Source organism: Callospermophilus lateralis, chromosome 14 (assembly GCF_048772815.1).
Source record: "Callospermophilus lateralis isolate mCalLat2 chromosome 14, mCalLat2.hap1, whole genome shotgun sequence".
Lineage (NCBI taxonomy): Eukaryota > Metazoa > Chordata > Mammalia > Rodentia > Sciuridae > Callospermophilus > Callospermophilus lateralis.
The window spans coordinates 91,333,279-91,350,696 of record NC_135318.1 but is presented as its reverse complement, the minus strand read 5'-3'; the positions used below and the strand labels follow the sequence as shown (position 1 = coordinate 91,350,696).

The 17,418-nt window shown below is 43.8% G+C and overlaps 1 pseudogene; it reads right to left on the bottom strand.

Annotated features, from left to right (window-relative positions):
- Positions 1-15,486: 15,486 nt before the first annotated feature.
- On the bottom strand, positions 15,487-15,995 carry LOC143380066 (dual specificity protein phosphatase 4 pseudogene; annotated as a pseudogene).
- Between the last annotated feature and the right edge of the window lie 1,423 nt (positions 15,996-17,418).

Sequence of the window (17,418 nt, the reverse complement as noted above, 5' to 3'; positions counted from 1 at the left end):
AATGACTCTACCCTCTCAGACAGCCACCAAAGTTCCTCCCCAGTCCGGATTAGTCTTGCTGAGAGATTTGGGAGCCAAGCCCAAGGTAGGCCTGTGACCAACTGCCATAAGCAGGCCCCAAGCAGCGCTCAGGCCAAAGGACCTCCTCTCCCACAGGCAGAGCTCAAACATGGCCAAGATTGGCCTCCCTGACCTGCGTGGTAACCCTGTTCCATCCCACCTACAAAACCCCACCAGAGCTCCAGCTCTGCCCAGATCCATCTCCATGACCTGACAGGATATGAAGCCCGAGCCCAGGGTAGCCCAAGTGCATCCAGTCACCATGAGACTGGCACCAGGACTTAGGCTCCGCCCATGACTGACAGTCACTGAAGTTCAGCCCCAGCCCAGATCAGCACTGCTGACAGGTGTGGGAGCCTGGCCCAAGGTAGGCCTGGGACAAACTGCCACAAACAGGCCCCTAGCAAAGCTCAGGCAACACACAGTACAGCTTCCCTCCACAGGCAGACACCTTCTAGAGCTCAGGCTCTTCTCAGTTCAGTGTAATTCATCTGGGTGGGAGCCCTGGCATATACAGGCACAGTTCCATCCCGCCAGTGTCCTACCCCCACTGGAGCTTAGACTTGGCCCAATACCACCTCTATCTATGGTCAGATTCCTACCAGAGCTCAGGCCCAGGCCAGGACTGACTCTGCTCCTTTACTGACACCTGCTGGAGCAGATTATCCTAGTACAACTTTGGAAGTCCAGTTCCAGGGTAATAGGCCTGAGTTCATCCTGCCACTGCTAGATTGCAGGTGGAGCTTAGGATTGGCTCAGGATTGCCTCGCTGACCTAGACGGGAACCCTGGCAAAGGTAGGACTGGTTCCATTACACCACCTGCACACCTTCACTGGAGCTCAAGCTCTGCCCAGGAGCCAGGCCCCAGGGAAAGTCCTGGCTCTACCTGCCACCACCTGATGTCTCTGGTTCTTAGGCACGGCCTAGGACTGCCTCTGCTCATCGACAGACATCATTGAGAGCTCAGGATCTCCCCAGATCTGCCAGGGCAACTTGCAGTGGAACCCTGGGCACAGGATAGCCATAGGTCCATTCTGCCAACAGCCAACGACTGTGGGAAATTATGCCCAGATCCTATCCTCTGGCCAAACTCTCCTGAGCCAATGCTCAGGGTAAGCCCAGGACCATCCCGCCACTGGATGACCTCTTCTGGAGCTCTGGCTCTCCCCAAATCAACCTATTCCAACTGCATGGGAGTCCTTACCTAAGGTAGGCCTCAGTCCATCAAGCCACCAGCAGACCTTCACCAGATTTTATGCTCAACCCAGGACTGCCTCAGTCCACTGGCAGACACTTTTGGAGTTCAGGCAGGGCCCAGGACTGTATGCAACCATCAGCAGACTCTCAATCGAGCTCAGGTCTGGCCAGATCCTCCTCGTGGATCTGTTACATGGCTGCTGGGACCCTAATTAGGTATGGGTCCATCCCACCAGGGGCAACCCCCCAGAAGTTCATGAATAAATAAATAGCAAAAACAATAAAGGAAGGAAGGGAGGAAGGAAGAAAGGAAGGAAAGGAAAAAGGAAGGAAGGAAGTAAAGTAGGAAGGAAGAAAGAAAAAAATAATTTATTCATATTCTTGATTTTATTCGCATTTACTTTCAGTAGGACTTCATGGATTGACTCTATTCTTCAATGCAAGGGACTTACTTATGTTACCTAAGCCTGATTTGGGTGGCCCAAATGTTATCCATGTAAAAATAAAACATGATTGTAAAATATTGAAATTTTTTTCCCAGACTTTCACCAATATCAATCATATTCACCAGAATAGCATATCTGAAAAATGTGATTTCACATCTGAAATTTGGAAATAGAACAAAATTCCCAAGCTGGCAACGGGCTCTCTAAATGAGGCAAAACTGTTGCCAGTTTTTAGAAAACTGTATTTTGGTGATGTTCCTTTGGGTTTGTGAAGAGCTCACCAGAAGTTAATCATATAGGAGCTCCGAAAATTCAAGAAAAAGAAACAAACAGCCTAATAAAAATGGGAAAAAACAAATGTAGGCTGTTTATAAAATATGACACACCATACACTTGAGATGGCATTTCATGTCAATATAGTAATCCAAAGAATACATAAAGTACATTTGTGTGTGTGCATATCACATAAAAAGAATAAAGAGAATGAGAAAACCTAATGTTGTCAGTGTTGGAAAATGGAATTGTCATGATCTGATAATTGCAATGAAAAATTGTCATAACACTGCTGCAGAGAATTTTTAGAATATACACCAAAATTTGAAGTGCACACTTTTCTTTAACCCAAGAATTCTAACTCCAATAACTTATGTAATAGTTTTTGTGGCAAATTTTTAAATTTTACCATGAAATCGAGCATTGTAATCAAGGTTCCGCTGGCTGGGGATCAGACCCCAGGTCCCTGGGGAAAGTCACTGGGCACCATTTCTCTGCTCACACCCATGCCTTTCCTGGGGGTTAATTCCACTCATACAAAGATAGGCTTCCTACCAGAGATTTCTCTCCCAGCTCTTAGTTCATATTTTCAACTGTTTAACAGTTGCAACTATTAACAGTTTCAACTGCCTGACATTTGTCCCCTTCTGCAGTATGGGCAGATATTATCCATTATCTATTCTTGCTTTTGTTGTCTGAGCTATTGATGTTGCATCAAGGAATGAATGAAGGAAGGAAGGAAGGAAGGAAGGAAGGAAGGAAGGAAGGAAGAAAGAAAGAAAGAAAGAAAGAAAGAAAGAAAGAAAGAAAGAAACGAAGGAAGGAAGGAAGGAAGGAAGGAAGGAAGGAAGGAAGGAAGGAAGAAAGGAAGGAAGGAAGAAAGAAAGAAAGAAATCATTGCCAAGACTAATGATAATGACTAGACAATGAAGGTTTTTTCCCTCCTGTTTTTTTTAGGAAGTTTGTAGGTGATAGGTCTCATGTAGGTCCGCCTTACTGTCCTGCACAGGAGATGATGCCCAGGGTAACACAGGGTCCATCTGTCTACCAGCTGACCCCAGCCAGATCTCAGGTTCCTCCTAGATCTACATTGTCAACATGCAAAGGAGACAGGGGACAGGGTATCCCAGGGTCCATAAAGACTCTGGGAGACCCCCACCAGAGCTGAGTTTCAGCATGGAAAACCTGTGCACACTCGCCAACCCGACTGGAGCACAGGACTGCTTCTGCCCACTGGAACTCCTGCAAGAACTCAGGCATGGCCCATGATCTCCTCTGGCCACAGACAGACACTCACCAGGGCTCCCTACTAGCTCAGATCAGCTTCAATGACCTGAGCAGTAGCGGGAGCACAGGGTAAGCCCTGATCTTTCCCGCAACCCACAGACCCCAGCAGGAACTCAGGTTCCACCCAGATCCACCATGTAGATTTGCAGGGAATTCATGGCACAGGTTACGCCCGAGTTCATCCCACCACCATCTGCCCATGATTATCTCTGCACACAGGTAGACACCATCCAGAGCTCATACACAGCTCTTGTTGGCCTCAATGGCCTATGCAAGAGCCAAAGCCTAGGATAGGCCCAGGGCCATCCTACTACTTGCAGACCTCCAGTGGAGCTTAAGCTCTGCTGAGGAGTGGGCCCTAGATAAGTCCCATGTTCTCCTGACAACTGACTGATGCCCCACAGATCCTTAGGCTCAGCCAATGACTGCCTCCACTCAAGAGCAAATATCCTTGCAAGCTCAGGATTGTCCCAGATCTCCCATGACAACATGTGGAGGCAGCTCTGGCAGAGGGTTATCACAAGACCATCCTGTCTAGGGCTGACCCCTGATGGAGCTCAGACTCAGCCCAGGAATGACTCCACCCACTATCAGATGCCCTCCAGAAGTCAGGCTCCATCCCTCACTAACTCCTCCCAGTAGCTTCTGTACCTGCCAACACATCAACACAACCACTCTCTCTTGTACACACACACTTATGCCCATGCACCCCCCCAAAAAAGAAATTCTCAAATACACACACACACACACACATACACACACACACAAACACCTTTCCACACATACATATATTTATCCGCATGCGTGCCTAACATTCATGAGAAGCATAGGCACACACAGGTGCCACTATCTTCCCCTGACAGAAGACAGCATCATTCCAACCCCCAAATGAATGCCCTGCACACACACACAGGCTACACACATAGCCCATCAGGAGCACACACAGGACACATCCGCTTTTCAGCAACACAGGAAACACACACACACCCTGTGTTCCTTTCTGAACATAAACACATGCTCAACTCATCTGTTTTCATGTATGGAGAATCTGAGCTGCTGGTGACTTGATGCAGGGTAGCTGTCGGATTCACTGAATGACAGAGGATTCAGCACCACATGTTCAGGAGCTTGGAAGGGCTGTGGGGAGAAAACAGAGGGAAACCAGACCTGAAGGATGACAAGAAATCCATTTACAGACAGCTGTGAAGACTATTTGTTCATTCATTTTGCTGTAAGTGATGCCTTCATTTGCTTGTTTGTGAATTATCCTTTTGCTTCAGAAGAATGCCAGCTCACCCAATGCAGAAGTTTGTTATCTTAAGAGCTTCTTCTCCAGCAACTTGAATATGGTTTGACATATACCTGCTCCCTTAGTGAGTAATTACAGATTCCTTAAGTGCCTATGCATCCTGTCCTAGTCTCTCAGGGAATGCAACATGCGTGGCATCTGACATGATGAACTGCTTCAAACCATTCATGAGCAGTTAGGGTCTTCTGCCCCTTCATAGGAAGAAAGTGAGATTACTGTTCTTTCAAATGGGAAGTAGTTTAGAAAAAGAGTTAGACAGAACCAAGCTTTAAAAACCTGTTGGTGACTACAAAGCTGTGAACAAGACAGTGGGAGGGGGGTGAAGAAGAGGAGGAGAGGCAGAGATTGACAGAGGGGAGAGATGAAGGGGATGGAATAGAGAGGAATTGAAGAACAGAGATTGGACACCCTCAGGTTCAAGAACCTATGAACACTGAGCAAAAGTGCCACCTAGGAATGATGCAGCCCAAAGGACAGAGAGAAGTTGGGGCAGTGTGGGGCTCACTAATCATGTGGTTGGGTGTAAATCCTTTCCTATCTCTGGGCCTCAGTTGTGCACAAACTCAGAGACTGGACCAGGGCAGTGTTTCCCAAAGGGGCCTTCCTTGACAGTGTTATGGTCATGTGTGAAGCAATTCAAGAATTATCAGAGGTAAAATGACTAGATTATGAGTTGTCTACTAACCAGTGGATTAATCCTCTGATATGGATTAACTGGGCCTTATCTCTGCACAGCTAGGGTGTGAGTGGAGGAAGAGGTCACGGGAGTGTGCCTTTGACATTCATATTTTGTCCCTGGTGCATGTAGCTCTCTCCCTGCTTCCTTGTTGCCATGTCCAGAGCTGTTTTCCTCCACCACATCTTTCCACCATGATATCCTGCCTCTCCTCAGACCCAGAGCAATGGAGTTGGCCAACCATGGGCTAGACCTCTGAAACCATGAGACAAAATAAACGTTTCCTCCTTTAAGTTGTTCTTGCTCTATCTTTTGGTCAGAGCAATGAAGAACTGACTAAAACAGGCATGTTTAGGGGTTGGCCCAACAGCATTTATTTTATTAACTATCAGAACAAAAAGAGTTAGTAATAAGGTCATGATCAGGTTAACTAGAGAGGAGGCCTAAGACTGAGAATGTAGGTGATGTGCCCCGGGGGGAAGCAGAACCACAAGCTGTGGAGAGAGGTGGGTGCCACATGTGGGAAATGCTGGCCTAGGTGACCTTGATGGAGCCTTCTGCTCTGTGGCTTTAAGGCACAAAATTTCTGGTCATGAGGCTGTGCACAAGTTATCTTGAGAGGGATCTTGTGCGGAGATCTCTGCACCTCTCACCCACACTTCTCTTGGAAGAGGAAGCGAATCTTATATGTTCACCTCATGCTGTCCTCCACCCTCTGGAAGTCAAGAAGCATCCTGAGATGTTGGTAACTATCCTGAAGGCCTTAGACTCTGCATAAGGTGGACTTTGAGCTTTTGCCATGACTGTTCCCTCCTGATCCACGCTTCCCTGTGCTCTAATTTGGTCACTCTTGTCTTCGTCTCCCTACGCATGTGTCAATTCTCTCTGCCTGCCCCACTTGGCACATGCCCTTACCAATCTTGAAATCATGGTACAAGCTTGTCTCCCCAGCTGGAAGCATCCTGTTTACTTGGCAAAATGCTGAGGGCCAAGTGAATGCTGTGAGAGGAGAGGCAGTGTGGGAAGTTCACTGCTGATTCATAGCAAAGTTCTGGGTTTTTCTGAATAAATCAACAGCCCCCCCCCACAGCCTAGTTTCCTGCCTCTCCCTCCCAAACATGAGATTGAGGTTCCTGCAATCACAAGCTCCTCCCCCCATGTGCAGAAAGACAGGAGTCAGAGACTAGGTGGGAGACAATCTGGCTGTGCAAAAGGGGTCCAGTGGAAAGGAGCAAGGGACTCACAGGGCAAGACCCAGGTCAAAGCCAGCCAGGAGCAACCAAGGTCAAAGCCAACCTTGCACAACTTCAATAGTTCCCAGCATCTTCTGCTCTAGCTCCCAGTTTGTGGTGGTATGTGGGCCCAGAAAGGAACAAAAACATGTTTCTATGTTTCTTGTCCAAGCCACCCAGGGTAGTTTCCTTTCTTCAGGGCACATATGGGGGTTTCCATATTAGAACCCTAGCTGGCATCAGCTATTTTAAAAACAGCAGGTGGAGCTGAGCCTCATTGAGCAGATCCTGTGCGTAAGTCCCCAAAGAGTTCATCAGGGGCCCCAAATGGGTGTTTTGGTCCACCAGACTACATGGGGCTAGGAGGGTAGTTTCTGTCCCTCAGGACACTTGCAGATTTACTTATAGAATTTTCATTCAACAAGTGACTCAGCAAAGACAAAATCTTAGCTAGTTGTCAATGCACACATCTGTAATTACTGTGGCTCAGGAGGCTGAGGCAGGAGGGTTGCAAGTGCAAAGCCAACCTCAGCAAAGGCAAGGAGCTGAGCAACTCAGTGAGACCCTGTCTCTAAATAGAATACAAAATAGGGCTTGGGATGTGGTTCAGTGGTTGAGGGCCCCTGAGTTCAATCCTCACTATCAAAAAAAAAAAAAAAAAAAAAAAGCTTTACCACCCAGCTGCTCAGGGAGGTTAACCTGCTCGCAGGTCTCCATGGAGACCACAGATGCATATATGTTCCCTTGCACTTCCTGGGCAGGGCATCTGCTCTGAATTCACAATGCAGGACCCAGAGACTGTGCAAGGGTCAGGGGGCCCACCTCCCACCACAACTCCAGGGGATTCCCTGTACCCATGGGAGAGAGGTAAGGAAGGGATATCTGTTCTCTCTAGGAGGGGGACCTCTGACAGCCTGGGAGATCAGGCCAAAGATGGGCTGGGCAGATAGGACCCTAGGAAGACATAGGCATGTGGTGTCCAATGTGCACAGAACTCACAGTCCTGTGAATCAGGGGTCGGGAACCCAGGAATTAGGTGCATCAATTCCTGGGAGATGGAAGCAGCTTTTTGTCTTGGAGTCCTGGTCCCTGGAGCCTAATGCCACCCAACTCTCTGAAGCTCTTGGACTCTGCCCTCCCCCCAGCCTCTCTGTCTCTTCCCCCTGCTCTCTGAAGTTCTCTTCCCTCCCACCCTCAGCCTCTTTTTCTGTCTCTTTCAGTCAGTCTTCCTTTGTGCACTGCTCTCTGTCTCTGTCTCTCTCTTTTTATGTATCTTGTTTCTGTCCCTTTCTGGGTCCTACATACCACCACAAACTGGGAGCTAGAGCAGAAGATGCTGGGAACTATTGAAGTTGTACAAAGTTGGCTTTGACCTTGGTTGCTCATGGCTGGCTTTGACCCGGGCCTTACCCTGTGAGCCCCTTGCTCCTTTCCACTGGACCCCTTTTGCACAGCCAGATTGTCTCCCACATGGGCTCTGACTCCCGTCTCTCTGCACATGGTGGGAGGAGCCTGCAATTGCAGGAAACTTAAGTACATGCTTAGGAGCCCTGCAGATGGGGAGTGATCTGCTTGACCTTGGACATGGTTCTACTTCTCTAACCTCATGGCTCCCATCAGAAAACCATAATAACTCACTATTCCCAGATCACAAGAGTGAAGGGAAATTAATTGTAAAAACATTCTTCATACATCAAAGCAGGAACATAAGCCCAGCCACCTCCAGGTCCAGGCCAGGAACATGAAGAACAGAGGAATGAGCTGGCAAACAAAGGCAGCATGCAGGGTGGGAACTGTGGCAAACTGGAGAGCCCAGGTGGCATGGACCTGCCACTCTGCTCTAGTTAATTACCACTATGCACAGGTACATAGGTTGAACATGGTCAAACTCCAGACTTTCTAAAACTAGAACATAGATATGTATTTAAATTTGTTCATGTGGACAGTTTCACTTTGTGGACAGGATTTGGCCTGGTTTCCACCAGCCTTCCTTTTCTGCCTGTGAGGGTGCAGCACAAGGGCCTCTCTGATCCTCCACCTCTCCATGAAAAGGTCATAGGCTGAAGACTCACCTTCCCAGAGCATCCCTTTTGGTTAATAACCTCTTTCACTTGGAAAAGAGTAACTTCACTTTGTGATACATTTATGTGGTGAAAGATATAATCAGGGGTTGTGGTAGATGGTAACATGGTGGCAAGTGACTGAGGGGTGCTTTCAGATTGGGAAGGTGATTGGTCTCCATTGGTGAAGTCACTGAGACAAGCCTGCATGTTGAGCTGAGTTCAGAAACGCTCACTCTCCCTTCTAGGAACTGAAAATTAGGAGTTTGGCATCCATGTTGTGACTGTGAGGATGCAGGCAAGAGATGAAGTCCTGATGTGCTGAGAAAGTGTAGAATGCTAAAAGACCCTGCATCCACAGTGATTTCACACTGATGCCACCCCAGTCCTAGGACCTCAGATCTCCAGGAGTCTTGTTCAAATAGGACAAGAAGATATCTTATAAATCTTAAAAACATTTGATGGATGTTCTATAACTGGGGCTAAGCACATCCTAATATTACAGTATCTTGTATCCAAAGTGAGCTCTGATGGAGTTTTGCTCAGGAAGAAATCAACAAAAATGCTATTGAGCCACACTTACAGGCTGGTCATTTTCTAGGCTCTTAGATTTTGAGGTGAATTGAACTAAATTCATGATTTTACAAAAACTGCAAACAGAGAAAAAAAACATGCAAAATGGTGAGGCTGTGCACAACATCTGCTGTTGTTTGTGGTGGATCCACATGGGAGACTTCACACTTGAGGATCTGGTGAATTCTGGGTGACCAAAAATGATGGCACATCTTATGCTGCTGAATGGGGTGGATCTGTGCATAACCAATCAAAGGTTTATGTGAGTGTACACTGAAAATTCAGAAAATTCTAGAAACCTCTGCTTATGGACACTTGAGCCAATCAGGCCAAATCAGATTCCCATGTTCCCATGCCTAGTCTCCCCTGGCTGGGAATCTAATGGCCTTGATTGTGTCTGACCAGAAGGTCAAAGCAAATCGTTGCCCTCCCTGAAGCTCCTACACTTGGAATGCTCAGGCATGGGTGTCCTCTCCTTGTTGAAAGCTTTGCCAGCCTTATGCGAGTCCCAGCTAAAATCATGCACAGTATGACTTTTGTAAAAACAATGTTTTATAACCAAACATCATTGTTAATTTGGGTAAAATATGTAACAACTATGGATATATGTAGGAACTTAATTTCTGAAGTAGACAGTAGGGTTTTTTTATAAAATGTTCCAAGGCCTCTGTGGAATTTATTACATTTCAATATATTATTTCTTCTTAGAGTTTGTAAAAACATATTGAAGAGGGGAGCGGCCCCCTTCTCTGAGTTCCAGGTCCATGCAGTGCAGCCTGGATACCTGCATAGCCCTCTAGAACTGCTTCATCTGCAACCCTGAAGTTTTAGACATGGTGATTGTCAGGTCCCCATCCCCCACCCCTGGCAATCCCCCTTCTACTCTCTGTGTCTATGAGTTGGACCATCTTAGGGACCTCCTGTGTGTGGAGTCCCGCAGTGTTGGTTGTGAAACTGGCCCACTTCTCTTGGCCATCTGGGACTCCCTTGTGTTGTTGTGGACTGCAGGCCTTCTTTCTTTCTTTAAGGCTCCATTGGGTGATCAGCCAAAATCTGTAAACCTATGCATCTTTTGATGGACATTGAGATTGTTTCCACGTCCCAACTCTTGTGGCTAACACTACAATAAAGATGGAAGTGCTGATACATTTTTCAAATCTTAATTTCAGTTCAATTGAGCAAATACACAGAAGTGTTGTGGCCAGTTACTGAGAGCTTTAGTTTTAATTTTTCTGAGGAACTTCCAAACAGTTTCCATAGCAGCCACACCATTTTGCATTCCCACCAACAGAGGGGTTCTGGTCCCCCTAGTCCCCACTAGCACTTGAAGTCTTTTGATGGTTTTTGATAAGAACACATGGAACTATAGCATATGCTGTAATATCTCATTGAGGTTCTGATTTTCATTTCCCTGAGCACCTTGTAACAGTCATCTGTCACACACCAAATTAACTCAGCACCATAAAAGCTATATATGAAAACCTCATAGCTAACATCATACTCAGCAGTGATGGGGGGAGCTGTTCTTGTATGATCAGGAATAAGAGAAAGAGGCCCAAGCCAGAGCATCTAGGAAAGAAAAAAAAAAGAAAAGAAAATACACCCCAATAAGAAAAGAAGCTGTAAAAATGTCTCTATTTGCATATAACTATCTTATAGACACAAAACCATAACAACTCTATAAAAAAATCAGCAAGAAATAGTAACTGAACTCAGTAAAGTTGCAGAATTCATAAACCAATTTATAAAACTTTCTTGCATTTCTATACATTAATAATGAACTGTCTGAAAAGGAAATTAGAAAAACATCTATTGTCAATAGCATCAGAAATAACAAAATAATCAGGCATAAACTTAACTAAGCAAATAAAAGTTCTGCACATTGAAAACTACATAATATTGAGTAGATGATTTTAAAAAGAAACAGATGCAAAAGCACTTCATGTTCATATATTGGGAGATTTAATGCTGTTGAAATACTACCACTAACATAGCCATCTATGGATTTGATGCAATTCTTATCAAAGTCCCAATGGCACCATGTTTTACAGAAAGAGAAATGAATGTTTCTAAAATTCATAAAAAACCTAAAAAAATTCAAACAGCTAAAACAAACAAACAAAAACCTTTCGAAAGTGACAGAAGTAGAGGAATCATGTTTTCTGATCACAAAGCTATGGTAACTGAAATGCCATAGTACTGGTATAAAACAGACCTAGAGATGCATGGAAGAGCACAGAGAGCCCAGCAGTAAATCCATGCATGTATGGTCAGCTGATGTTCAACAATGGGGCTAAAAATACACAAGGTACTAAGAAACTGGACACCCAAATGCCAAAGAATAAAACAAGATGCTTATCTTATGCCACATGCAAATTACTTCAAAGTGGGTGGAAGACTTAACTGTAAGACCTATAGCTATAAACTTCCTAGAAAAAAAAAAACAGGAGGAAAAAACCTTCATTGTCCACTCATTCATATTAGTCTTGGCAATTATTTCTTTTGTATCCTTCCTTTTTTCTTTCTTTCTTTCTTTCTCTCTTTCTTTCTCTCTCTCTGTTTTTCTTTCTTTCTTTCTCTCTCTCTCTCTCTCTCTCTCTCTCTCTCTCTCTCTCTCTCTCTTTTTCTTTCTTTTTTTGACATAACATCAATAGCACAGACAACAAAAGCAAAAATAGATAGGGTACATGATTATCCAATACTGCAGAAGTGGTCGAACAAAGTCATGGTGGAAAACAACTTGCAGATGGGAGGAAATACTTGCAAACTGTTAACTTAAAATATATATATAAGGATGTCCTAGAGTTTAATAGCAAAAAAAAAGTTAATAATCAAATGAAACCATGGGCTAAGGACTGGAAGAGACATTTATGCAAGGAGACCTGTCTTTTTTTTAGGCCTAAGCAGCCCCCCAGGAAAGGCATGTGTGTGAGTAGAGAAATGGTGCCCAGTGACTTTCCCCAGGAAACTGGGATCTGATTCCCAGCTGGTGGGGACCTTGACTACAATGATCAATTTCATGGTAAAATTTAAAAATTTACCACAATAAATAAATATGTTATTTAAATTGAAAATAGGCTATAAATTGGGTTTCGTAATCCCCCCCCTTACATTTGGTTAATTTGCTAGAGCAGCTCACAGGACTCAGAGAAACAATTGTGTTTGCAAATGTATTGGTCTATCAACAAAAGATATTACAGAGTAGATTGACACGAAGCCAGATGAAAGAGAGTACAGGTAAGGGAGAAGAGGTGCAGAGCTTCCGTGACCTCTCCAGGAATGCCACTCTCCAGGAACCTCCCCATGTTCTGCTACCAGAAAGTTCATTCAAATCATGCCAATCGCATTCCTATGAGTAAAACTGAAAATACTTTAGATGGGAGTATGTAGTGTGTCAATGTCTAGGTCAATTCTGACATGCCTTGTCATATTACTGGAAAGAAGAAAACTGTTCTGTGCTGGGACTGAGTATCATGGGTCTTTGACAGCCTGTGGATTTCCAGATTTGGGCATGTGGGGAGTGATGCTTCTTGTAGTAGATTTCATATGTTTTGGGTATGAGTTGAAGTCAGAGCTCAAAATTAACAGTGAGCAGAGAAGGGCAACTGCCAAGGCATTTGCAATAAGAAAAAAACTGCCACTGTTCTATTGACTGGGTCCTCCTTTTTGTGGGGAGCAGGCATTTTCAGGAAATATCCACAGTGGGCCTGCAGGAGATATGACAGGATCTGTCCAAGAAAGAGCATGTGCCCTTCACTCTTTTATTGGTTTCTTTCTATTGCTGTTGTCTGCAATCCTTGTGTTTTTCAGGATAAGGATAGGAAAATATCTTCAATATGTAAAGATAAGAAAACAACAACAACACCAAAAAAAAAAAAAAAACATTCTGAAAGTAAAAGAGACATCCAAGGTGAAATTAAAACCAAATCACAGAGATGTAAAAATCAAAAACTACACCTATGTTTTCTCTAACAACAGGTTCTTTTCTAAACAGTGTGTCTTTAGGATAATCCCCTTTGCTCTTCTCAACCTCTTGAAAACATCAGTGATTCCTATTTATTTAGGCAAGGAATAGTGTAATTTACTTAGAAAAAAATATATATATAATCTCTGCTCTAAAAGTTGTTCTTGTCAGGTATTTTCCATCAAAGCTCATTAACATAGCAATGTTATGTTTTAGGTTAATCAACTCAATCTTCACAAATAAGGCATCAGTCAGGTTTTATATGCAGAGAGTAGAATTCACTCTATTAATTATATTATATAATATAATTATATATAATTCCATATAATTATATATAAATATAAAAAATATGAAATAATATTCTAAATAAACCAATTGTGAAAGTCACTATCAAGAGTATCACTCTATACTCTCTATACTGACTCTACTAAAAGCAATTGTCCTTTGGGCCTGGGGTTGTGACTCTGTGGTGGAGAGCTTGCCTGACATGTGTGAGGTCCTGGTTTGATCCTCACAACCACATAAAAAGAGATAAATAAAATAAATCTGTTGTGTCCATCTACAACTAAAAAGCTGTTAAAAATGAGAAGAGACACAATTGTCCTTCAAAAAACCTTATTTTAGGGGTACTCCTACAAATTGGTAGTCCACCAAAGGTTTTGATTGTGTGTATCACTTTTGTGTATCAATTTTTTAAAATATAATTTTCTCTTACATTTTTATTTGTAAGTTAATTTGCATTTCCTTAGAATGTTTGTCAATCTGATTTTTTAAAATCAGCACTTCTTGGAGCTGGGGTTGTGGTTCAGCAGTAGAGACTTGCCTAGCATCTGGGTTTGATCCTTAGCACCACATATAAATAAATAAATAAATAAATAAATAAATAAATAAATAAATAAATATAAAGGTATTGTGTCCAACTATAACTAAAAAATATATACTAAAAAGAAATTTTAAAAATCAGCTTGCCTTGTTCTAAAACTGAAGAAATCATGTTGATATTTCTTTTGAAATTATAGTCTTTTTTGAATCTTTTAGGCAGAAGCAAAAATTTAATGATATTAAGTCTTTCGAAGAAAAATATATTCATGTCTCTTTTTGTACATAAATTAGCATTTTAAATTATCCTTCCAATAGAGCTTGCACAGCTTTCTTATATTTTTTCCCATAAATATTTAGTTTGTTGTTGTTATTATTTATAATGGGTTTTTTCTTCCTACACATCTTGTGGTAGTTCTTGTATGTGTAGCAGTAGTGATAATAATAGAAAATAGGTTCTGAGTATTGACTGTGTGCAAGGCAATTATTATGGTATGGATCTAGAAATATCCTCTAAAGAACTCAAGTGTTTGATAAGACAACCATGTTCAGAGGTGAAACAGTTGGATTAAGAGAGCTAATTGATCCACTTGATGAATTAAAAATTTTAATGAACTACTGGTTGGTAACTGTAAGTAGGTGAGTCATGATGGGAAAAAGAAAGTCAATGGGAGCATGACCTTAGACTATATATGTCCTGGTCCCTTCCTCTCTCTCTGCTTCCCAGCTCCCATGTGCTGAGCAGCTTTCCTCCATCACATCCTTCCACTATAATATTTCTGCCTTGGAGCCAGACAATGATGGTCTGAACACTCTGAAATTGTGACCAAAAATAAATCTCTCCTCTAAAAGTTTTTCTTGTCAGTTATTTTTCATCAAAGCTCATTAATATAGCAATGTTATGTTTTAGGTCAATCAACTTAATCTTCACAAATAAGACATCAGTCAGGTCTTATATTCAGAGAGTAGAATTCACTCTAATAATTATATAATATAATTATATATAATTACAAATAATTATATGTAATTAATTATATAATATAATGTAATTATATTACTTTAATGAATATATTCAAGATATTTAATATATTCAAGATATCTATAAAATTTCCAGGAAGGACAGAGACTCTGTTTGTATGCTTCACAAATATAAAAATAATGGAGCCAGGAGAAAAGTCCAAACACAGCACAAAAGTATTCCAGAGGACACTGCTCCCCGCCCCCAACTTTTGCCACTTAACATCTTGTTGCCAGGAACCCAACTCCAGAGCTTGATCAGGACACTCACTTTCTTCACAAGAAGACAAATTCCCTACATTACACTCCTACCCAAAATTGTCCATATGCACATGTAGGTTTGCCTCACATTAATTCATCTCATTGAAGCATTGGAACCCTTAATCCAGATGAGACTGGGAAACTGCACTTATATATTTTCAGTATATGCAGTAGTAGAAGGCATGATGAATGGAGAAAAAGACATCTGCCATAGTAGATATTAGAATCATTATATACTCTTGATACAAATTTATATATTGTTAGATCCCACATGAGGATCTTGCATCCATTGCTGGCAGGCAACCTTGGTTTCAGGAGTTAGGTGAGTGGCTCTGAGTTCTGGGGGAGATAGTGCTGGGGTTGTGCAGGTCCTGCAGTCTGCTGGGGGCCAAGTGCACACCCAAAGAGATAGGGAAGCTGAAGAAAAACTGTGAGGTAAGGGTAGAAGAGGGTTTGCAGCTCCCTTAAGGGGCCTGAAGGGCCGGCAGGCCTGGAGGGGTAGGATGTGGCCAGCACCTTGGACAGCTGCTCCATGCAGCTCAAGGCCTTCTCAAGCCTCAGCTGTTCCTCCATCATCTGCTAAGCCAAGCAGATGGTAGCAGAGAACAGGATGCCCTCCTAGCAGTGCACCGTTCCTGGCCTGCAGCAGTCCTTCACTGCACAGTCCTACAACCATGACTTCCATGAACCAGGAATCCATGACTGACTTGTTGTTTTCTTCCACCAGATGCGTTTGTAGCATCTGGTAGCATCCTTCCATGTGGTTTGGGCATTGGAAGGAGACATTCAACATGGCTTTGATTCCTAGGGCGTGCAGCATGTCTCTCCAGATAGCATGGTAGGCACCGTGGAAGTGGAGAAACCAAAGAATCTCCAAGGGACCCTGCCACCTGGATGCACAGAGCAGTTCCACTGGAGCTGCACCCCAGGTGAAGGGACTCTGTGGCACTCGGGGGGCGGGTGTTTGCCAGGGCAGAATTAGAAGAGAATTCTGGGTAAGCAGAGGAAAACGTCTCACAGCCAGATTTGAGCAAGCAGATGTTTATTCACTGGGGCTTAGGGTGGAGTCGCTGCACTACTAGGGTCAAGGTGTGGTCCTCCCTGAGCCCTTGGAGTGGGCTTCACTCAAAGTATAGGATGATAGCCAAGTAGAGGCTAGATCACAAGAGGGCCCACTTCCTCCTGGATGTGCAGGATGGACTCCAGGCTCATGGAGCCCTTGGCCCACCTATTGTCCTGTGTGTTGTATCAAAGAAGGTGGACCGAACCTCCGATAGGAAAAATGTGCAAAAAGTCGAAAAGCAAGAGCTTGGTAGTGCTCCCTAGCCCCAGGGTTCAGAGACTGCAGCTGCTGTCAGCCCTGCTGCTGCCACGCACTTCACCCTCCACCCCGCCTCACAACCCAGGGCAACCATCACCTCCCAACCTCCTCATGGTTGCCGCTGAAGCTACAGCCTCTGCCTTGTTGGTTCTCGCTCAGCTTCATCAGCCTTTTGAGCACACTGCATTCCATCTCTCCCAGTTAATCAATTGTCACCATGGAGTGTAGGAACTGGGGCAATAGATAGTCACTCAGGCCAGCCAGGCAACAGGAATGGGCAAACAAGTGCTAAGAATGGGAGCCTTCAGTAGTGACTACCAACTTGCTCCCCAGAGGCTTGGACGGCCAGACCCCTATTGGGTCCCCTTCCTCCTGCAGCGTTCAGGTTACATAGCAGCCCTAGCAGCCTCAGGTGCCTTGTGCACCTGCACTGACAAAAGAGTGCCAGAAGAAGTGTGTGTGTTTAAGGCAGAGTAGCTCTGGTTCCCCTCTGTTGTTGCCTCATACGTGTTTTGCTGCTCTTACACCTTGGGCTGCAGCCTGATCATTGCTGCTTTTTTCCCCAGCACTGCCAGAGCTCCGCGCAGCACTTCGTCCACTTTTTCTTGAAAGAAGTTTGATAATTGGATTTGCAAGATGCTTATCATCTATGTAGTCACTGAGATAATTGGTTTTAATATGATACAGCATTACAAGAGTAATACCCAGTGCTAAGTTACTGTAACATCGTAGGATCGATTCACATAACTTTTATATTTGGTATTGCTCATTGTGCTTTTCTCTCTCACTTGGACTTGTCCACATAAAGTTTAGCAAACTTTTTGAGAAATCCTTTTCTGTATTCATTGTTTTTCTTTATGGTGTCATCATTTTCTCCTGTCTTTATTTTACCTCCTAATTTATTATCTCCTTCCATCCACCT